This window comes from Podarcis filfolensis (assembly GCF_964270895.1).
Source record: "Podarcis filfolensis genome assembly, chromosome: 7".
Classification (NCBI taxonomy): domain Eukaryota; kingdom Metazoa; phylum Chordata; class Lepidosauria; order Squamata; family Lacertidae; genus Podarcis; species Podarcis filfolensis.
This window is the reverse complement of record NC_139603.1, coordinates 31,370,988-31,393,986: the sequence shown is the minus strand read 5'-3', so window position 1 is coordinate 31,393,986 and position 22,999 is coordinate 31,370,988. Positions and strand designations below refer to the sequence as shown.

Genomic DNA, 22,999 nt, shown 5'->3' with positions numbered 1-22,999 from the left:
ATGGCTGGTTCACACATGAGATAATTGCCTTACAAATCTCTTTGCCAAGCTTATATGAAGATGCCACTCGGTGGATGGTAGTTAATTATCTATCTTCATTCATAACCCACCTTTATTTCATAAAATGCCAGGTAGTGTACCAGACAGTGGTCTCTTATCCAGACACACTCCTGATCTACTTGGGTTCAGCAACATTGCTGTGTCATGTACCTTCAACTCAAGCTCTAGAAGCTGGGTCACTGTTGCCTCAGTTTCCATGGTGGAGGAATCTTGAAAAGGTGACAATGCTATCATAAGAATGGGCACAGCCTTGCTTACAACATCCCTGCAAATGTTACAAACACGTGAACACCATTTCTACCCATCACAAACGTCTCCCTTTGATAGTAAACCAGGAGTGTGCCTGGAAACAGCACAGCACTTCCCACAGGACTTCTCTTGTGTATTAACTAGTCCCAGAGCCCAACTATGTTTGTGTGTTGTTAAAAAATTAATAGATGATGGAGGGAGGTTATTTTTGTCATGACTGAAGTGTACTGGTAAGGAAGGCTTCAACCCCCCCCCCCCACAGTGTGCCTGAGAAAAATCCCATTTATGGGGCCAGTAGTGTAGAGGAGGAGGATTTTTTTTTCGGACTGTGTCATGAGGGGAAAAACTTAAACCTCCCTGTGCACAACAGTCAAGATGAAATTTAGGAGTCTGTACTGCTATGCTTTGAACACAGACAGAGATGTTGTTACTAATTATTTGTTTAGTGTCACATCTAGTTTGATCCTAACATTCAGCCCTCCTGCAAATGCCACAGATATTTCACCCAGGAATATTCAAGCTATTTTTGTACTTGTGTTCTCTAGAACTCAGTATTATCTACATGTTAATATCCAGAATCCATTGTCTTCCCTCCCAACCTCTGCCAAATTGAAGCAGCTCAATAAACAACAGAACAAGGTTATTTTTTATCCATATTTATTTAGGTTGTAGGGATCCACCACTGATCTGGAAAGCATGGTTTCTAAGGGGAATTCTGATGTTTGTAGAGCACAACTAGTTCTGTGGTTTTGCCATTTCCCACCAACAGAGGGAAGTGTGCTGAACAGAGGATCTTATTACATGGGTAATCAACAGGTGCTGCTTGAAAGAGGGGAGGATTTCAATAAGAAAACTGCTGCACAACACCCCCCCCAAAAAAAATCTCATTAGCAATTTCCATCAAACTATTGACCTATGATGTACCCCTTCAATAAGTCTACCACATAATGATCAACTTTACATAATCTTGATTATTAAATATGCAAATTGAAAGCAGGTGGCTTTCTGGAAAATATCAAATTGTACTAAGAGTTACAGTGAGTGTCAAGAAAATCAGGAACTATATTCTTAGCAACGCTATGCTTTTGTCCTCCTGTGTCTCAAATGTATGGAAAACCACTGAAATGCCATGACCAATAAAGTATTCTGCAATAAGTATTCCTGAGTATTATAATTCTTTTACAGGTAGGTGCAGTTTTCTGTCTGCTCCACTGCTTCAAATTTGCTTGTGGGTATAAGTGCAGTATCTGATGTGTTGAGAGAAGCCTCATGGAAGCTTTTCTGGGCTCTAGGTTCCTGCTTAGCACATTTCCATTATTTGTTACCCAGCTTTAAAAATTGCAACATCCACAGGAGCAGTTCTTTTAGCTTGTCTGTTAGCTGTACAATGCCTAAAATAGTCAAGTGGAACGTAGAGCTATACAGTGGTATCTTGGGTTACATACGCTTCAAGTTACAGACTCCGCTAACCCAGAAATAGTACCTCAAGTTAAGAACTTTGCTTTAGGATGAGAACAGAAATCGTGCTCCAGCGGCGTGGCAACAGCGGGAGGCCCCATTAGCTAAAGTGGTGCTTCAGGTTAAGAACAGTTTCAGATTAAGAACGGACCTCCAGAACGAATTAAGTACTTAACCCAAGGTACCACTGCATTTAAAAAGCTTCCCTGCTTCATTTATTCTGCTTATAATGGGTTATTAAAGAGACAGCATTTCACAAAACTAATACCCACAAAATAATATACAAGGTAACTTTTACCTTATTAGTTGCCTGAGCAGCGAGAGAGTTGTGTTATTGTTTGTTTACATAATGAGTAAATATCATTGGACTCCTTCACTTAAATTCTATAGGATTAAATTCTGTAATGGCAACATGATTCCTGGTTGTTTAAAATGAATTTTGGGAGTGGGGAGGTGGGTACTGTACATGAAATATACTCAGAGTCGCAAAGTGATTTCATGCTCTTTATTCAGCTCATAGTGGTGAGGAGGAATGAATGAAAGTCCCCTCAAGGTATCTGCTTTATATACATTATTTACACAATGGGCTGCACATGATTGGCTAATTCCGGAATTCTACTGTAAGCCAATCAGGTTGTGGATTCACTTCTATCTGGAGCATGATTGGGTGGTTCCTGCCAACCAATCATATTGCTGCATTGTTCTAGGACCAATCTGACTGCTGCATTCTGAATCCTATTGTTCTAGGACCAATCAGACTGCTGCAGTTTGGATCCTATTCAACTCAGTACATAACACCCCTCCCCTCTAAGTTCCAGTCCTGCCCGGGAGGTCGCATTCATAGTCCTCGAGGTACGCCGGTGGCCTACGTGTGCGTTGCGGCCTGGGGTGTTCCCTGGTCCGGGGTTCAGGTTCTGGCTCATGTTCCAAGGATGCTGGCTGTGATGGGCCTGTCTGGTCTGGTGCAACCGGCTCGCTCAGTCGTGGTTCTGGTTCCGGTGTCCTTTTGGCTTCGCGGGTCCTCTCTGTATTTACTGATTCTGCCTCTCCTGCTGGCCCCTCCTGCTCTATGGGCCTCACTGCCCCTCTGTTCCCTTGGGACTCCTCTGACCTTTCCTCCTCCTGGTTTTCTCCCGGGAATCGTCGCCGTATCTGGTCGCAGTGGCGGCGCCAGCATTGCCCCCCATCCGTTAGCACCTCGTACGACACGGGACCAGTGACCCTGGTGACTGTGGCGGGTACCCATGCTGGGCCTGCCCCAAAATTCTTTGCGTACACTGGGTCCTGGGCCTCGAAGGTCCGGGGGTTCCTGCCTTCCCCCACCACTACCTCATCCTGAGCTCTATCGGGGTGAAGGCGGTCCAATCTGATTGCAAGGCGCCGACCCATTAGTAGTTCAGCGGGGCTCCGGCCAGTCGTTGAGCTGGGGGTGCTGTGTTGTGCTAGGAGGAATGTGGCAAGGCGGTACTCCCAATCCCCTTGCGTCATGCGGCGAAGGGTGTCCTTGGTGGTCCGCACCATGCGTTCTGCTTGGCCATTGGTGGCAGGGTGGAATGGCGCCGAACGGATGTGGCGGATGGCGTTCTGCGCTGTGAAGGTTTGGAATTCTCCTGACGTAAATGCAGTCCCGTTGTCTGAGACGAGAGTGTCAGGGAGCCCGTGGGTTGCAAACAGCCTGCGTAGTACCCGGATGGCTGCGGACGTAGAAGTGGACGGTACCAGTGCGACTTCCAGCCATTTGGTGTAGGAGTCCACCACTATGAAGAATGTTTTCCCCTGAAAGGGGCCAGCGAAGTCCACATGCAGGCGTGACCATGGTGCTCGGGCGGACTCCCAGGACTGGACTGGGGCCCTTGGGGGATCTGGGCGGGATTCTTGGCAGGCCTGGCAGTGTTTGACCCAGGCCTCTATCTCTCCGTCGATCCCCGGCCACCACACATAACTCCTGGCAAGGGCCTTCATTCTTACTACCCCTGGGTGTGTCTCGTGTAGGGCTGTGAGGACCCTTTTGCGGAGGGGCTGGGGAACAACGACCCTGCTTCCCCATAACAGGCACCCCTTGTGGGCTGACAGTTCATGTTTGCGGGTTGTGTAGCCGGCGAATTCTGGCCCGGGGCTGCTGCTGGGCCATCCCCTCCACACCCAGTCCAGGACGCGGGAGATGACCCTATCTTTCTTGGAATGGTGTGCAACTTCTTGTGCCTGAATGGGGCGGTCGGGAAGCAGCTCCAGGCTCATAACCTCTTGTGCAGGTGCTGGGTCGGGGCCTGTTTCCGGTAGTGGTAGCCTGCTGAGGGCGTCCGCATGGCCCATCGCCTTCCCAGGGCGGTGAATCAGTGCATACTGGTAGCTGGCAAGGAAAATTGACCACCTGAGGACACGAGGAGACAGCACTTGGGGGGTCTGCTTTTCGGAGGCAAACAAGCCAAGCAAGGGCTTGTGGTCAGTCACCACGGTGAAGGGCCGCCCGTACAAGAAATCATGGAATTTTTTTACTCCCTTCACGATTGCCAGACCCTCCTTGTCGATTTGCGAGTAGTTCCGCTCGGTTGCGTTGAGTGTCTGGGAAAAGTATGCCACCGGTACCTCTCTTCCATCCGGGAGTTGGTGTCCCAGGACAGCGCCAATGCCATAGGGTGAGGCGTCGCATGCTAGCACCACCGGCAGCCTCTCGTCGAAGTGTGCCAAGACCGAGTTTGAGACAAGCAAGTCCTTGACTGCCTGGAATGCGGCCTCCTGGCGCTGGCCCCACACCCAAGGGGCCCGCTTGTCCAGGAGTCTGTGTAGGGGCTCCGCTACCGCCGCCTTGTGGGGAAGGAAGGAATGGTAAAAGTTCAATAGTCCCAAGAAGGCCTGAAGTTCAGTCTTGTTCTTGGGCGCTGGGGCATCACAAATGGCCCGTACCTTGTCCCCAGTCGGGTGGACCCCTTCTGCGTCCACCATAAATCCCAGAAAGTCCACCTGAGGCACTCCTAGTAGACATTTTTCCCGCTTCACCTTGAGACCCGCCGTCTGGAAACGGTGCAGAACGGTGCGGAGGCGGTCCTCAAACTCCTCTGGTGTGGGCCCGGCAATCAACACATCATCGAAGAAGGGGGTGACGCCAGGAATCCCTTTAAGGAGAGAGTCCATTAGATTCTGGAATATGCCTGGTGCCACGCTGACACCGAATTGCAGCCGCTTTACCCTGAACGCTCCTCTGTGCGTCACAATCGTCTGTGCCTCTGCTGTGGCCTCATCTACTGGCAGTTGTTGATATGCTTGGGCCAAGTCCAGCTTGCCAAAAATTTTCGACCCAGCCAGGGTGGCAAGGACATGGCTGACCACTGGCACTGGGTATGCATGGGCCGTGAGGGCCTTGTTTATGGTACATTTGTAGTCTGCGCAGATGCGGACCGAACCATTCGGCTTGACGGGTGTGACGATTGGGGTTTCCCAGGGGGCATTAGGCACCGGCTCCAGCACGCCTTGCTCCACGAGTCGGTCCAATTCCTCGTCTATACGGGGTTTCAGGGCGAACGGGACCCGGCGGGCCTTGAGCCTGACTGGTCGTACTGCGGGGTCAAGCTGTAAAGCAATGGGGGGGCCCGTATACTGTCCCAATTTCCCATCAAAAACCCCCGGAAATTCCTTGCATATGGCGTCCACGTCCACTTGTAAGCTCGTGTGGTTCACCCCGGTGACGGCTAGCCCCAGTGGTCCAAACCATGCCAATCCCAGTAAGCTAATGTAGGGGCCCTTGACCACAAGCAAGTCCAGTTGCCGCGTCCGCCCTCGGTATTGCACCCTGAAGGTTCCCACCCCCATTGTGGGGACCTTACGTTTCTGGAAGTCCCGGAGGGTGAATGGGGCCGGCCTGAGTTTGGGACCCCCAGTAGGACACAGTTTCCTTAAGGTCCTTGCCGAGATTATGGATAGAGTTGAACCCGTGTCAAGCTCCATGCGGCATGGGGCCCCCTCTATGTGTACCTCTACATAAATTTTCTCTACGTTGGGGTGGGGCAACTGGTATACCTGGAAGTCCGTGAGCTCCGTCGAGTTGCCTTGGTGTGTTGGGCCCCGGGACCTGGGGCTCTTGGATTGGTCATCTGATGCCTGGCGTCGGGTGGGCCGAGCTCGACACACCCGGGCGATGTGTCCCAATTTTCTGCACTGCCTGCACTCTGCGTTGCGGAAACGGCAGGTCCTCCTCTCGTGACTGTCTCCACAGCTTGCGCAGTTCCCTGCTTCTCGTCGAGGCAGCTGTGGTATGTGGGCTGCTTGAGTGCGCTGCTGTACTCGGTGCACCTCCTCCCTGTTGGATCCTGAGTCGTCGGTGAGGTCTTCGTGGTGGACCCTCGATTGGGACGGCTGGCTCGGCCGTGCCTCTTGCGTCGACCTCTCGGCAGCTTCCGTTGCCAGGGCCTCCTCCAGAGCGACCTGGAACGTTAGGTCCTTCTTAGCGTAGAGGCGTCGTTGCAGCTTCTCATCCTTCAGGCCACCGACGAGGCGGTCACGAAGCATGTTCTCCAGCTCTGAGAAGTTGCAGAACCGGGCAGCTTGGCGGAGAGAGGTCACAAACCCAGTTATGGTTTCCCCAGGGGCTTGCCGCTTTGCATAGAAGGCATTTCGACGAGCCACCACAGAGGGCTGTGGCGAAAAGTGCCCCTTCAGCTGTTCCATTATTGTTTTGTATGGAACAGTAGCGACGTCTTCGGGTGCAAGGAGAGCCCGGGCGATTTCAAACGTCTCCTCTCCGCAGACGCTGAAGAATATCGCCCTCTTCTTGGCGTCTTCTTCATCGGTGACCCCTTTGGCTTCTAGGAGGAAGGTGAAACGGGAGGCATACGCTTCCCAGTCTCCAGATGCTGGGTTGAACGGCGAGAAGCTGCTGTTGGTTGCCATTCTGAGTTCCTTGTGTCCCGGAGCTGAAGCCTGGATACACGGTGCGAGGCAGCGGTGCGGCAGGTGGCGGTGCTGCGGTGCTGTGTGTGGCAGTCAGCTCAGCGGGATCCCACCTTCGTCGCCAGTGAAATATACTCAGAGTCGCAAAGTGATTTCATGCTCTTTATTCAGCTCATAGTGGTGAGGAGGAATGAATGAAAGTCCCCTCAAGGTATCTGCTTTATATACATTATTTACACAATGGGCTGCACATGATTGGCTAATTCCGGAATTCTACTGTAAGCCAATCAGGTTGTGGATTCACTTCTATCTGGAGCATGATTGGGTGGTTCCTGCCAACCAATCATATTGCTGCATTGTTCTAGGACCAATCTGACTGCTGCATTCTGAATCCTATTGTTCTAGGACCAATCAGACTGCAGCACATGCAAGTTTATAGAAGATGCTTTAAAAATAAAATAAAATTGCAGGGATGGGACCCTGTGGCATTGCAGAAGTTGTTGGACCATCATCCTGACCAATGGCTACACAGGCTGGGGCTGAAGGGAACTGGAATTCAATGACAATTGGAGGACTACAAGTTTTCCATTCCTGACATCATAGGAGCCAACTCCAAGGGGCTGTGGGTGCTTGGGCACAAACAATAATATAATTGTGGGTGCTGAACACCCACCAAATCCATGAGAAAAGCCGTCAGGTGGCAGCGGCACTGCCTCTGAGACCAAATAAGTTCAGCTCCAGCCTCCACAGCCAGCGAGCAAATTACCCTTTTCTGGGGGGGCCTTGGATGATGAGGCAGGGTGCCTCACTGGTTGCGGAGAGGAAGAGGAAGATGAGCAGCTCTTTCCTACCGCAGGCATGTGAGTGGGATGTCACACGTCCACGTTGTGGCAGTGGGCACCCACAATCTTGAGGGCAAGTTGGCACCCCTGCCTGATTTACTGTTTAGCTATATAGTGGTGAGGAAATGCACTGGCTTTCAGGGCCACTGGCCTGATCCAACAGAGCTGTTCTTATGTTCTTTTGTAATTCTTGGGCTTTCAGGTCTACATACAAGACTGTTATACCAAAATATATATTCAACTGCCTTATGTCTATTCTAGTCTCCTCTTCCTGTGTTCATACTGTGCCTATCAATGATTTGATTTGGCGGCAACTCTCTGATAAAATTCTCAGGACAAGCAATGGACATAAATGCAACATAAGATAGCCTTCCTAGTCTGGAGCATCTCAAATGGCTCCTAACTTTCACCATCTGTGAAATGCTCACTGCTTTGAATGAATCTTTTTTATAAGTGGTGAGCATTTCACAGATGGTGATAGCTACTGACTCCAGCTAAGATAGACAGAATATCAGATTCAAGAATGTTTTATTTCTGACCTATTGCTTAGAGTAATGTTATGTCATGTTTCATCAATGCATGGCCCATTACACTTTCTGTGATATTGAGCACTGTATCTTAGTATTTTCTTTAACAGAGCAATACCAGAGAAATTAGATATGTCCTTTTAATGCACCACGGAGAATAGGGAGGCAATAATGTCAAAATTTAATGTTCATGATTATTATTCTGTGTATCAAATAAGTCCTAATTACATTTACTATGTAGTGAGCCCCACTGAAATCAATTGGTCTTCTGAATGAACAGTTAGGGCTGTGCTTTCAGTCACCTTCTTAATGTTAATAGATACTATAGGACTTTAACAAGTGAAGTTCAAGGTGTTTCACATAGTACACTTCCCATACCAAGTGGGCTACAACAGTACTTTGACACAAAACCTGCAGACCACACACTGCCTTGTTGTGTTGGGGGGGGGGGAGAGAGGCCATAATTCAACAACACCCCACCCCTACCCCCAGTCCTTGTGCTGTCTTCCCAAAGCTGGCCAAGTGAGGCGTCTGGCTTTGGGAAAGTGGGCGCAAGGTTATGGTGAGACTTATCTGCGATGGAGAAAATAAGCGGGAAATTTGGCTAAAGTGTTTTAACACAGTAACTAACTGCTTCCTTAAAGATGTCTTAGTTCAACATTAATAGCTGAATGGAAGCTGGTAGAATTTAAACTGACAGTAACAAGTTAACAAGGCATTTGATCATTTAAAATACGGTACTATGGTAAGCAGATAAGCTTGTGCACTTAATAATATTTTAATAAACAAATATGAATACCTTGTTAAATATAATATCTGTATCTGACTGGCTTTATACCACACCTATACCCCACAGTAACTAGGTTATTGGGAAGTTAAAGGATAAGAGGAAGTAAAAAAATGAATGGTAGCGGTGGCAGGGGTTTAGGAGAACCACTGGAGCAGGGAGATGGGCTTTGCCATTATAGAGAGGTAAGTAAAGACCCCCCACACAAACACACATTCCCTATAAGACTTAGAACACTGGAAGATCAGGGATCTAAATCAGACCCTAGACAGAGAGTTAAGGCTCCACACTTCTGAAGTTATTCTGCTATGGGTGGGTGGCTAGGAGGCAACTTCATGGGTAGGCACAAAAGCAGCCCTTTGCCCTGCAGCCCTTCTGTAACCATGCAGCCCTTAGTGCTAGTAAAAAGTGGGGAGGGCTACTGTGTTACCAAGATCAAAGCCACTTCATTCATATCATATTTCCAGCAATTTGGGGGGGGGGAGTAAAGTGGGTTTTTAGTGGAGCTTTTTTCTTTCCTTGACTGCATCAGATGCTTAAGATTCGTGACCTAAAATTATGCATGGAGAGACTGTACATGGTTCTTTGCATTCTTGTCAGTCCTAACGGAGTGTAGTGGAATCACATTACGAATTTGAAATCCCTAATGGAACATCTCATCCATTCAGAAATGCAGGGTAATGTTAATTTTATTCTGTGATAGAGTGTATCTTTGCTTTTCATTTTCAGTTAACTTAGTAGGCTGGCACCATCTGACCTGTGTGTAGCTGACATCTGTTACAGGGGAGAATATTCATTTTCTGTCATCCCCCACTCTCTTAAAAATCTAAAACTCAAGCCAATTTATTTCAGGCTTAGATATCACTATCACCTGCAGGTGAGTGACATACTACACTTGAAATGTACACAACAATCATATTTATAATACATGAGCCAGAATAAGATCCAATTTTTCCTCCTGTAGCTACGTTAGGTCAGCAGACTATGACAGAGAAGAGTTCGAACAAGAGTGGCTAATAAGAGGAGGCAACCTACATTGGCTCTATGAAAGAAGTGCAGTCACAGGCATACAATATTCTCTTCATGCCTCTTTTCCAACTGGATATTGTGACTGCCACTTCAACTAGGCAGAAGATTCCTATATTGCATGAGTCGGCAAACTAAGGCCCGCAGGCCGGATCAGGCCCAATTGCCTTCTGGATCCAGCCCACGGACGGTCCGGGAATCGCCGTGTGGATCGCCAGCGCCCGCGTTCTTTCCTTCTCCCTCCCTCTCTCTCACATGGCACCAGTGCCTTTTCCCTCCCTCCTCCTGGCTTCTCCCTGCCCTGCCTAGAGGAGGAAGGGGGCTGAGCTTTGTTGGTGCCAGCAGCAGCAGTGCTCGAGCGGCTGCTATTTTAAGCAGCCGCTCTCCGGAGCCCTTTCACGCGCTGCTCATCGTCCCGCCACCACCAGCCCCTGCCGCTCACAAGACACAGATAAGCAGCCACCGGGGCTCGTGGTGCTCTTGTGTCATTTTTTTTCCTTCCAAAATATAATCTGGCCCCCCACAAGGTCTGAGGGACAGTGGACCGGCCCCCTGCTGAAAAAGTTTGCTGATCCCTGCTATATTGGCTCCAGGGGTCTGCTAATGCCTTTCCACAGCAGCTGTTAGAACAGATAGGTAATCTGAGAATGACCTAGCTGACATACAAATACTTATATACCACAATATCATTAAAAAAATATGAAAGTGCAGTAAGACAGATACAATAAAAACTAAAAGCACAGCTTATTGGCTACTATGTAGTCTGACACTGGTCTACTGGAGGAAATGACTGGCATGATGAAGCAAGGAAAGGATTTCTCTCTACAGAAACCTTCTAGCAACTTCTTGGTAAGAAGAATACTGTAGAGACAGGGTCTAGACCCAATCTTCCATCATGCAGCTCACAAGGGTATTAGTAGTCCAGATAAAGCAACAGTGGGAAACCTCTGGCCAGCAAGGCTGTTTTCTCCAAAGCGCATATCTGCTGTCATGTGTAGAACAGATGAAGACGGTTGTAAAGAAACAAGTGTAAGTCGTAAACTGCACTACCAATTGTTCCTTGGCAAACAAGAATTGCTGTTAAGTGCCAATAACCTGATTAGTGCTACAGTATCAGCAAATCCTGCTTGGACAGACTGCACTACGGAGTTACTGAATAGAAACTTTGTAATGCAGCTGAACCCTGCCTAAAGCAGGTCTTCATGTCAATGCCAATCACCTGATTGATACAGCAAGCTCTGCAGGGAAATGCTTCATTTGCCTATGCAGTATGAAATCAAGCACTACTTACTTTGCTCATGTGGTTTGATTTCATACCATGCAGGCAAAATAACTCTTTTCTTTGTTAATCAAACTGGTCTGCAAAGAAAAGCACTTTACCTGACTTGAAAACATCAGATGATTGGCAGGAGGCAAGCTCCACCCCCCTGTCAAAGTGGGCTGCAGTGGTTGGGGGATGTCAGAATCCAGACCACCAGATGAATCCAGTTCCCCACCCCTGAAGTAAAGGGTTAGGGTCAAGCACAAGAGATAGGCTAAAGCCTATTCTCAATCTCTAACCTCTGATCTTTCAGTCAATCTGGTGCAGAGTGAGAGTGTTCCTAGGTCCAGGAGTTGAATTTGCTTTGATTTCTTGAGTAGGGCCTAGATCTGTAGCTGACAGATTTCTTGGGGCTGGGGGAAAGAGAATAGCAATCTCCTAGTTATGGAAAATATGCTATAGCTGGATCAGATTTTGCAGCTCATGGCACACAAAAATTAAACTGAAATCTAAAGACTCTTCTTCAAGCTGAAATAATAAGGCTCTTACTAAAAAGATATGTTGGCAGGAGTGAACTTACCAAATGCTTACTTCAAAAAATATCAGCATGTTATTTGCTACAATGGACCTTAATGCTAAATATTTTTTTAAAAAAATAATTTAAAAATTTAAAAATATTAAAGAGACAGAAAAACCATGTTTGGCAAAAATGAATTGTTCTCAAGAAAATGTGTAAACAAATGTTTGTTCTGAATTCTTCAAACTACCTTTAATAACAAACAGCTGAACATAGCACGTTACCAACTCTTGAATCTCCAATCTCGAATGTCCAAAACCTACTCCTAGGACTGCAGGCTGCAGAACACCTCTAGCTTGGATGGTAACCATAAGCAGTGAGGAAGAATAGTACGAGGAAAAAATAGAATAAACAGAGCAGGTACCTTGGAAAAGTAGTGGGTAGACTCAGACTACCTTGGCCTTTTCAAGCCAACACAACCTTCTGCAAAACCCCATTTTGCATTGTGTCCATTAACACAATGCCCAAGACATACTGAGACAGTATCAGGTTTCCCATTACAGTGGTACCTCGGGTTAAGAACTTAATTCGTTCTGGAGGTCTGTTCTTAACCTGAAACTGTTCTTAACCTGAGGTACCACTTTAGCTAATGTGGTCTCCCACTGCTGCCGCACCGCCGCGTGATTTTTGTTCTCATCCTGAAGCAAAGTTCTTAACCCGAGGTACTATTTCTGGGTTAGCCGGGTTTGTAACCTGAAGCGTCTGTAACCTGAAGCATCTGTAACCCAAGGTACCACTGTACCTGAACTGCACCACCATTTAAAGCCCATGGAACCCAATTTTTCCCTTTTTTGAGATCTAGGGAAAAGAAAAAGACTTGCATCTAGGAATGCATCTGAGTGGGCCAAATCCACTTGCCTAATACTGGCTCAGCTGTGCCACGGTCTGAGCTTATTTACTTGGAAGCCACTTAATAACTTAACAGGAAGCTGAGGCTGCGTTGTTACATTTTGGAGAAAACTGGCACCCGACACCAGTAACCCCAATGTCAGCGGTGGAAGCAGTCCCCCCCATTCCAATTATGCCTCTGAAAACAGCTTGCTACAAAACTGAACAAGTTCCATTCATTTCTGTATCAGAAAATTACAAATGGAGTCATCACCCTAGTGGCTCAGGTTCTTCCTCTTTCTTGCAGGAGCGGAAGAGGTCATTTTCCACTCCCACAGGTTTTGATGATAGAATAAATATGTACTGCTTGTAGATGTAGCCAAAGGCCGTTGCATACAATACTAAATAATAGCAGCTGTATAGGCATAATATACGAGCTATAAAGCTTCCCAATTTTCATCTAATATACAGAGGATAGCTAAAATAAATCCTTAATAATAACTTCTGCAGGTTCATCTCTACTTTATTCCAATTAATAAATCACCTTTACAGTCCACCAAGTTTATTTAAAAAACAAAAAATAAAAACATTGAGATCTTTGCTGTAGTTGCAAATAATGCAAATTAGTAAGGCATGTATTCATACTCATCTGAGAGTAAATATCACGCATTGACCATACAATGTATTGGGATATGTAGAATAGCAATTTCTTTCTGGGACAGGTCACAAGTGCTAAGCGCACAGGTCTCCAGTAATAGCATTTCTTGCCTTTCTGCTGCTATGCAGCACCTTTCAATCAGCGCTGTTGTTATATAATAATAATAATAATAATAATAATAATAATAATAATTTATTTATACCCTGCCCATCTGGCTGAGTTTCCCCAGCCACTCTGGGTGGCTTCCAATCGAGTGTTAAAAACAATACAGGCAAGAAGACCTCAAGCCAACTCTCATTCTCTCCCCACTTCTCCCCTCAGGCAGGTCAATAGCCACTTAGCACAGCTTCTCCCACTCCTGAAAAAAGAAGGCTGGTGGTAGTTTTTAAGAGCCAATAGCAAGCTTCAAGATTCTACTGCCCACTCAGCCATTTGGTATCAAATGTCAATATGAGGTGGTGTCAATAAAAAACCAACACTCCTACCAATAATAAAAATATTGCTAGAGGTTGCCTGAATGAAATATTCTGAGTTCCTCAGTGTTTGAAGTACAAGAAAAGCCCTGCTGGATCAGGCCAAGAGCCCATCTAGTCACAGTGGCCGATGAGATGCCCATGGGAAACCTTCAAGCAGGACCAAAGCATGACAGTGCTCTCTCCACCTGTTTGACTCCCAGCAACTACTATTCAGAGGTATGCTGCCTCCAACAGTAGTTGGGAGAACCTGGCTGTGAACATGAGGCTCAGCTGCTGTATTATGCATTTGAAGGTTTTGTAGAATAGTGCCCTTCCACTTTATGGCTTCTACATCACTTGCAGGCAGCAGTCACCTTCCTGGATGAGGAAATGTCAAGCTAACCTTATTACCACATGTGAGAGGCATTCATTTGAAAACAGAGTAAAGTATGGTGTATTCAAAGGCTACAAGCTGCTACGATTTGTGATTAATATGTATCAAGCTAACTGAAGTGAATTCCAATATAAATTTCCCTCTTGCATAATCTTTTGCTGTCAAATGTTTTATAATACCAAACTTGCAGCAACAATAACAGAAGAGAAGGCTGTGCTAAGCATACTACAGATCTGTATCATATAAAAACAAACCAGGCTGTTATAAATGTCCTGCTTATCTAATAAATGATACATTTTGAGCATTACAAAATATGGGGTGGGGAAAATGCAAAGTCACAAAAGGAAACAGCAAGCATTGTAACTGTCGGTAACTTAGAGCTTCTCTGTAATATAGTTAGAGAGAACAATGGTCAATATCCTGTCTGTGTCATTACATAAGAAAGGCAAATTGTTACACATATTACAGTGGTACCTCGGTTTAAAAACAGCCCTGTTTATGAACTATTTGGTTTACGAACTCTGCAAAACCGGAAGTAGTGACCCAGTTTGCAAACTTTACCTCGTTCTAAGAACAGAATCCGAATGGTGGAAGGGCACCGGCAGCGGGAGGCCTCATTAGAGAAAGTGACCTTGGTTGAAGAACGGTCTCGGTTTAAGAACGGACTTCCGGAATGGATTAAGTTCATAAACCGAGGTTCCACTGTAGTTGAATCTATGTGGGATTAATTTTAATACTTAAATTTTAATAACTTAAAGTAGGCAGATTTACTTTCAGACACTCAAAAGTTAATTTTGCAGTTTGCCTGCCTTGCATGGGTTTGAACACATGTGACAAAGCCAAAGTAGCCCAGGATGATGTCACTTGGGCATGACTAAAGTGTCAGGTGTGCATAGGAAATAACTGTTCCCTGGCACAATTTTTCACCCTTGGAATAATTATGCCTTTGTGATCTGTGATTTATACATTGTGAAGGGCATTATTTATTTACTTTGTTACTTTTTGTGCTTATGCTGATGTCCCATTTATACTTGTTCTTGTTCTGAACATAGTATGCTTAGTGTTAAGGTTTAGACCTATTATAAGTTATTGCAAGTTTAAATTAAGTCTGCTGCAACTGGTTTTCTTATGGACAGTGCCAATCCTGAATGTATTGGATTTGTGACCATTAAGCTCATTTGCCTTCAGTAGCAGTAAAGCTCCCTGCAGGATGAAATACAATTGCCTCTGACCTCCAACAGTTCTGGTATGGCCCCAGTACCCAGCAGTCTTCAGGGGCATTATATGATACTACAGTACCTCTGCAATATTTTGCTCTATAATATATTTGCACTAGTCCACTGTTATGCTGATGATGGACTGTGCATGGTCCAGGTTGAGGGAAGCATCAGATAGGCATGCAGGTTGAGCAAGTGGGATAGTGGGGTGAGCAACTGGGGCTTTTGCTGGTAGGGCAAGCAAGAAGAGTGGCGGGGGCAGAGCAGATGAACAAGAGAGGTGGTGAAGTGGCAGAGTGGGTGAGCAGCAAGGGCAGTGGGTGAGCAGGTTAGGTGCTGGTGGAGGGTGTTGAAGAAGCCAAATGAGCTGCGGGTGGGTTGAGAGAGAGGGATGGCCCACTTGTGCACAGCAGCACAGACAGCGGCATAGCTGGTGAGTAAGCTGGGCTTCTGGTGGTGCCGCGGGTTCAACAAGAGTGTAGATGAGCTATGGAGATCGCCAGAGTGGTGCATGCTCTAGTTATCTCTCGCTTGGACTCATGCATTGCGCTCTATGTGGGGCTACCTTTGAAGGTGACCCAGAAACTACAACTAATCCAGAATGCAGCAGCTAGACTGGTGACTGGAAGCGGCTGCCGAGACCATATAACACCGGTCTTGAAAGACCTACACTGGCTCCCAGTACGTTTCCGAGCACAATTCAAAGTGTTGGTGCTGACCTTTAAAGCCCTAAACGGCCTCGGTCCACGATACCTGAAGGAGCGTCTCCACCTCCATTGTTCTGCCCAGACACTGAGGTCCAACACTGAGGGCCTTCTGGCAGTTCCCTCAGTGCAAGTAGCAAAGTTACAGGGAACCAGGCAGAGGGCCTTCTCAGTAATGGCTCCCACCCTGTGGAACGCCCTCCCACCAGATGTCAAAGAGAAAAATAACTACCAAACTTTTAGAAGACATCTGAAGGCAGCCCTGTTTGGGGAAGCTTTTAATGTTTAATAGGTTATTGTATTTTAGTGTTTTGTTGAAAGCCGCCCGGAGTGGCTGGGGAAACCCAGCCAAATGGGCGGGGTATACATAATATATTATTATTATTATTATTATTATTATTATTATTATTATTATTATAGGGGAGGGACTCAGGGGAGGGGAGGGCAACTTCGGCAAGGAGCAAGGGCCTTTCAGAGGAATAAGAGGTGGTGTGCGGAAGTTGGTGAGTGAAGTTAGAAGGGGCGTCAGCCCATAGTTGTTGTATACTGAAGCAGGTGGTGGAAGCAAACCAGTAACTGGAAACAATATTGGAGTTACCAGCATTAACCCAGCCCTTCTGTCTGCTGAAAGGCATTGTGGCTTCATAAAAGCATGGTGGGAGGAGGCCAGTGAGGTGGGGTGGACATTTTTCCAGTGCTTTATTTTTTCCACAGGGGGAAAAAATCTGTTTCCTAAGTTCATAAGTAACAATGAATGGATGCCAAATGCAAATATAATGGCAAGCTTGGCAGTTTCCATGTGTTTAGGTTTATTCTACCAAACCAACCACTATGCTGTGAAGTAGAGGGCCTCCTTCAGATACTGCCTCATCAGGACATCCATGCTGTACTTAGGAACTGAGCCTTTGGCATGGTGGCACCTAATTCCTACTTCAAATTCCTTCCCGGTACATATCAGACAGGCACCATCTTTGTTGTTCTTTCAAGACCTAATTGAAGACCTTTCTTCAAAACTAAGCTTTTCAATTGAGATCTTTACCCTAGTCTTTATCTGCACTAGACCTGAAAAGGTTTTTACATAACGAAAGTGGCTTTAATTGTTCTTATAAATGAAATGGTGTACTTGTTTTATTGCTGATAGTTTTATTGTGAAATAACTTTGAGATACTTTATGGGACATTATTCATAAGTGGAATTAATTAATTAATTAATTAACAGGTAAAATTAAATGTGCTAAATTAGATAATTCTTTATGACACCAGAAAATGTTCCGATACAACCAGAAAATTATCCTAAGATTTATTTTCTGTGTTTTTAGTGATTCCTGTTTTTATCTGTAAGTAGACTTGAGTCCCATCAAGGAAAAAGTCAGAGTATAAATAAATTAATAATGATAATGATAATGATAGATCACCTCTACCTCTTTCCCTTTATGAAGATGCATGGGCTATGTATGCCAATAAACCAGAAGCAAACAAAACAATTTTGAAAAAGGAAAAGTGTTAAGTGCTTCATAACATGCTATATCTGAATATTTTTACTCAAACGTATTTTCTGCTGTGTTCAGTGGGCTTACCCCTGAAAATGTGTAAATAGATGTACAGTGGTACCTCGGGTTAAGTACTTAATTCGTCCCGGAGGTCCGTTCTTAACCTAAAACTGTTCTTAACCTGAAGCACCACTTTAGCTAATGGAGCCTCCGCTGCCGCCGCGCCGCCGGAGCACAATTTCTGTTCTTATCCTGAAGCAAAGTTCTTAACCCGAGGTAATATTTCTGGGTTAGCGGAGTCTGTAACCTGACGCGTATGTAACCTGAAGTGTATGTAACCCGAGGTACCACTGTATAGCCTAAATTCAGCAGTTTACTGAACAGACTTTCCTTTTGTGTTTCTCATTGTCACCAAGCACTGTTATCAATATAATGAGTTTAGCAAAATATATGTAATGCCTTGTGGTTTATTAAAACACACCAGGATTCTAATGCATGCATTAAATCCTCAACCTTCTTTATAAAAATAGCTTACAGGGAAAGTGTAATAATACACCTTTTGAAATGATTAACCATAACATAAGCTCAAATGCAAATATGTGCAAATAAAGGAACTTGGAACGTATTGATGGCTTCAAGGCATTTTTAAAGACAATTTCCTGATTTATAGGTTGCAAAAGAGGCCTGCTTAGTACATCACTGACAAAAACCGGTTTACCCTAGCTTTCATGTTGTATCTTAGAAATGGATTAGTCATTTCACTCATTTGTGGAAAGCAGGCCCCTCTAAAAAGGGACTAAAGTGTTCTGAGCACAGTCAAATAGTTTGACTTGGTTATTACTAAAGTGCAAGACTAAGGAGGAATATATACAAACGTTTGACTTTTCTACTCTAAGTGCATTTTTAAGGCCTGAGGCATTTGACCACCGCCTACTGTACCACATGTCAATGTCATTTTAAAAAATATTTGCATAACTGAAGGATGGGAGCAAGGAAAATGCTCATTTAGTCCATATATATTGATGTCAGAAGCAGTATTAAGATGTTATGTCTCTAAAAAGTCAAATACGAACAAATTTTAATTCACTTGTCTTAGCGTTCCCATATCCTATGCTAAACATATTTTATCTGAAATAAGTCAATTTAGAATAGGTATTTTTATATAGAAAGCATTAGACAACCATCTCTCTTAAACTCACACATGAGCAGAGAGTGTTACGTACTCACAGGCTGAGAAGGTAATTCTATTGTATACATGCCTTTAAAATAATTAAAAACTACATCAGTATTACAGATGGGATTTTGCAGGGGCCCATTTTGAGAAAACGCTGGGTGGTAGCTGTCACAAAATGGCTGCCATGGTGGAGACCCAGCCAGTCACAAAATGGCTGTCTCGGGGGGGGGGGCGGCGAACAATCACAGTATTTAATATTGCAGCAAAGCATCCATTATACAAAATGCAAACTGGTGAGGCTAAGCAATAAATACATTGACCAAGAACCTTGATCAAAGGCAAGAGATGTGGTATATGAACCTCCAAACACAAGGCCACTCATTTGAACCCCATTTGCTGCTCAAAGACACCTATTTTACCGAAGACAATCCAATTAATTCACCCCAATTTATCTCTAAATAAAAATTACAAGCCAATTAATTTCCCCAATTCATCTCTAAATAAAAGTAATGCTACATACACACATACACACTTTCCCTCTCAGGATTACACCTCTGGGCCCTCCATTTTTCTCCCCACCTCCATTTCCTACCTTGGTTCCACAGAGGCACCGGCACCGCCGTTCATTTACTATCTTTGTATCTCCTCTTAGCCCATCTGTTGGTCTCTTTGTTGGCTGGGTCCATTTTGAACTGTTCCCACTCTTCTTTTTTCTGTACCTGCTGGTCAGTCAGGAACCTGGCACTGAGGGGTACAGAGAGCCTCGTGGGGTATGCAGCCAAGTCTGACTACGTGGTTGGGCTGGGCTTTTGCTCTTCCTACTGCCTGCCATTACTTCTTCTTGTTGCTCATCTTGTGGTGCCAAAAGGGCATTATTATGGAGCTTGTTTCATGATTTTCCCCATTAGGTTTTATGGGGCTCAAGTTACCTGAATTCAGGGAAGGGTTGTTTGTTCATTGAAAGCATCTTATACCTATTGTCAGCTGGGAAAACATTTTACACACACACACACAATCTGCCCTTGAACTTAAAATCTGAAATGACACAACAGAAAAAGGAACAGGGAAAGTAGAGGAAAGCTCAGGCATCAAACATGATTTTTCAATGACCAGCTCGGATGGAAATGAGCAGCTCACAGTTCAAAAAGCAGGTCTTGTCAGCCTTTCAAGAATACCCTAGTGACCCAGCTGTCCTGGAAATGGCTGTAAATGCAGCCGATAAGTTGCTGGTTTTACGGTGTGAGGCCTTGGCCTTTGGGGGCTAGCTGTAATCATCCGCTGCCTTGTCAGTCCCATCATGGCAGGTAGGTCTCACAAAGGTGCTGTTGATACCATTGCCTCAGAGCGTCTGGTCCTGCTGTTCCTCCTTACAGGACAGGTGGGGCGGATGATCTTTGTGAGGGGAAGCAGAGGCTAAGCCCAGCTGCTGAGAGAAGCACTGAGGGAACCTGGACATTCCTCTGTGTCTCGTGTTTCTGAGAGTTAGCAACAAAGCTGTGGGCTCTTCATATTTGAGGCCTTCGGTACTCAGTGCTCCCGTTAAAAGGGCCCTGTCTGGTTGGCAAAATCCTATAGAGTTGATTGTTATCTGCTCTAAGAGATTCTGTAGAGCTGTAACATTATGAGGCAGGGATGGTGGGCTCAGAAACCGGCAAATGCCTGCTGCATTATATTTTCTTTGAACCTTCTAAATAATTGGTGGGTCCTCTGTGGTGACAATGAAACAACTCTGCAGTGCTATTTTTCTGGGAAAAGAGGTGCCACAACTCGCCATGAACGCCTCCCTTGTTCTCTTATAACGGCCATGGCACCCACATGAGAGGTGCTAGAACTGAGTTCCGGCGAGTTCCGGCTGAAAAAAGGCCCTGCAACTCTGCATGTGATTTATGAGACACTAAGTCAGGGGTCGGCAAAATTTTTTAGTCGTGGGCCGGTCCACTGTCCCTCAGACCTTGTGGCAGGCCGGAGAAGCGGCACTGGGGGGGGGGGAGCTGGAAGAAGTGGTGAGGGGGGCAAGTAGTCCTCCCCCCACACCATCCCCAACTGCTGCGCTTCCCTTCCAAGGGGCTGCCACCACCACCACCGGTTCTGCTTCTTGTGGGTAGGCATAGCGAGCTCGTCTGCTCTGCTCTCTGGCCCATAGGAGCGCCAGGGCGGCAGCAGAGGGAAGATGAGCAGCATGAAAGGGCTGGCTCCGGAGAGGGGCTGCTTAAAATGGCGCTCAGCCAGCTCAGCCCAGCCCCCTTCCTCCTCTAGGCAGGGCGGGGAGAAGCCAGGAGGAGGGAGGGTGGAGGCGGCGCCGCAGTATGTGTGTGGGGGGGAATGGAATGGCACAGAAAAAATATTGGTGCAGCCCAAACGAACAGAAGCCCCACGTCGATCCACAGACAGTCCGCAGGCCAGATCCTGAAGGCAATTGGGCCTGATCCAGCCCGTAGACCTCAGTTTGCTGACCGCTGCACTAAGTAATGGTGGGAGTGCCCCCACAAGAAAAAGGGTTTCCAGATAGACTTGGCCATAATGTTTGTTGCTAGACATTAAGAAGCCCTGCTTTATGCTTGGAGATAGTTTGCACCTTAGAAATGCATCCTGTGCTAGTAGCAGCAAACCTATATCTTTAATTGTGTTTCTTTCACAGTGGCATATAAATTGAGGGATTGGGGTGCACAGTATGGAGAGCCAATTCCCCCCCCCCAAAGGTAACACAGCCAGTGGTGAGGCTGCATGCTCCACTACTGGGGGCTGAGAGCAGGCAGGGGCGTGGCTGGTGCCACGGGGGCGTGTCGTGCATCCCGGGGGTTTGGTACGCTGCCCGCAAGGGAGTGGCACGCGTTCTGGGGCCGTGGCACCCAGCGCATGGGGGTGCGTGGCGAGTGTCGGGGGCGCCATGATGGCACCCTACCAGAATAGTGATGCCGGGGACGGTCCGCTTCCTCCGCACCCCCGTTCCTCTGCCAGTGAACACAGCATTGTATTAGAATAAATGTAAAAGTGACTTCAAAATTATTTTGAACTGCATATTCTAGCTTTGGAGAAGGAGCCTTCAGTAGGAAGGGTAGTGAGCTTCTGCTTATGATGGAATTGAAACTAGGCCCTTTTCAGGCCAAGAACGTTACTGCTTGTCAACAGCATCCAATACAAGCTTACCCAACAGTGTCAGACACTCTGCCCTCTCCCTGCAAGGTCTTATGATTGTTTCATACACCTAGTTCAGAGCTTTCCAAACTGTGTGTTGCAACACATTACTGTGTTGCCTGCAGTGTGTAGGTGTGTCACGCAAATACTCCCTACGCTCCTCCCGGGGCTGGGAAGGGGTTAGTTTAACCTCCATTTTGCTAGTAAAACTGAATTACTGTGTTGCAAAATGATGCATGTCTAAAAAGTGTGTCACCAACATGAAAAGTTTGGAAAGCTCTGTCCCAGTTGAACGAACTGCAGGTTGGGGCAGGGCGAAGTGGGAGACTCTTGTTTTAAGATGACCTTAGTTGTTGTTTTTTGTAATTGGCACCACTAGGTGGCGGTTGCAAGCAACAATGACTGAGGATAATATAACACAGTCCCCCATAGTAACCAAGATAATAAAAAAGGTTCCCCACAATCTGCAGAATCTATCATATGCAGGATGAGAGGATGGAATTGCATATAAGATTGCAGGAAAAAATGAAAATAGGCAGAGACGGAAGCTCTTTTTTTGCTGCAGTACAGTATTTTGAAATAAACTTCCAGAGGGGTAGTACATCAAAAGCAACAAGGAAAAATGTGGCAAATATATAAGCTAGAGTCCACTTGATCAGATCCATAAAGTATAATCATTGACAGGTAAAGGTGTATGTATGTATGTGTGTATGTATGCATGCTGTGATATATTTTTATGATACACTGGTAAATATTTTTTATAAATAAATATTGTAATAGGTGAAGGGCAAGAAAATGCAAAAGTATAGCCTGTGACCATTCAAATTAGAGCTGAAATGTGTGCAAAATAAGCAGTAACTTTTATGAAAAGTTATTACAGGGGTAATAAATTAGGGTTGCCATATTTCAAAAAGTGAAAATCCGGATACAAAATCCGGGTTTGTTTTTGGGGCAAAGTTGTTGAGCTTTCTTAAATGAAATGAACCCAAAATCTACACTACCTACATGGGCTGACATACATCCGGAGATTCCCGGAGATTTAAGTGATTTCCACCCAGATGCTGTTTACGAGGGCTGAATGTCCAGGAAATTCCATATGTATGGCAACTCTAATAAATGATAAAAATCATGCTAGCATTGCTAAGTTAATACCTGCAATGGGACGGGAAACAATTGTCTCTATTCAGACAAAAATACATAGAATCAAGAATCACTATTGGTTGTCATGCAGCAACCGTATGCTGGAGTCTCCCAGGAAAGTGACCAATGTCCTT

At 45.8% G+C, this 22,999-nt stretch overlaps 1 protein-coding gene across 1 annotated transcript in view; it reads right to left on the bottom strand.

Moving 5' to 3' along the window:
* Positions 1–20,109, bottom strand: part of LOC310767073 (NXPE family member 3-like) — a 71,458-nt gene extending 51,349 nt beyond the window's left edge. The window contains exon 1 of the mRNA XM_083623918.1: positions 19,183–20,109. The gene's annotated coding sequence lies outside the window, so the exon portion shown is untranslated. The remainder of the gene's footprint in view (positions 1–19,182) is intronic.
* Positions 20,110–22,999: the final 2,890 nt, after the last annotated feature.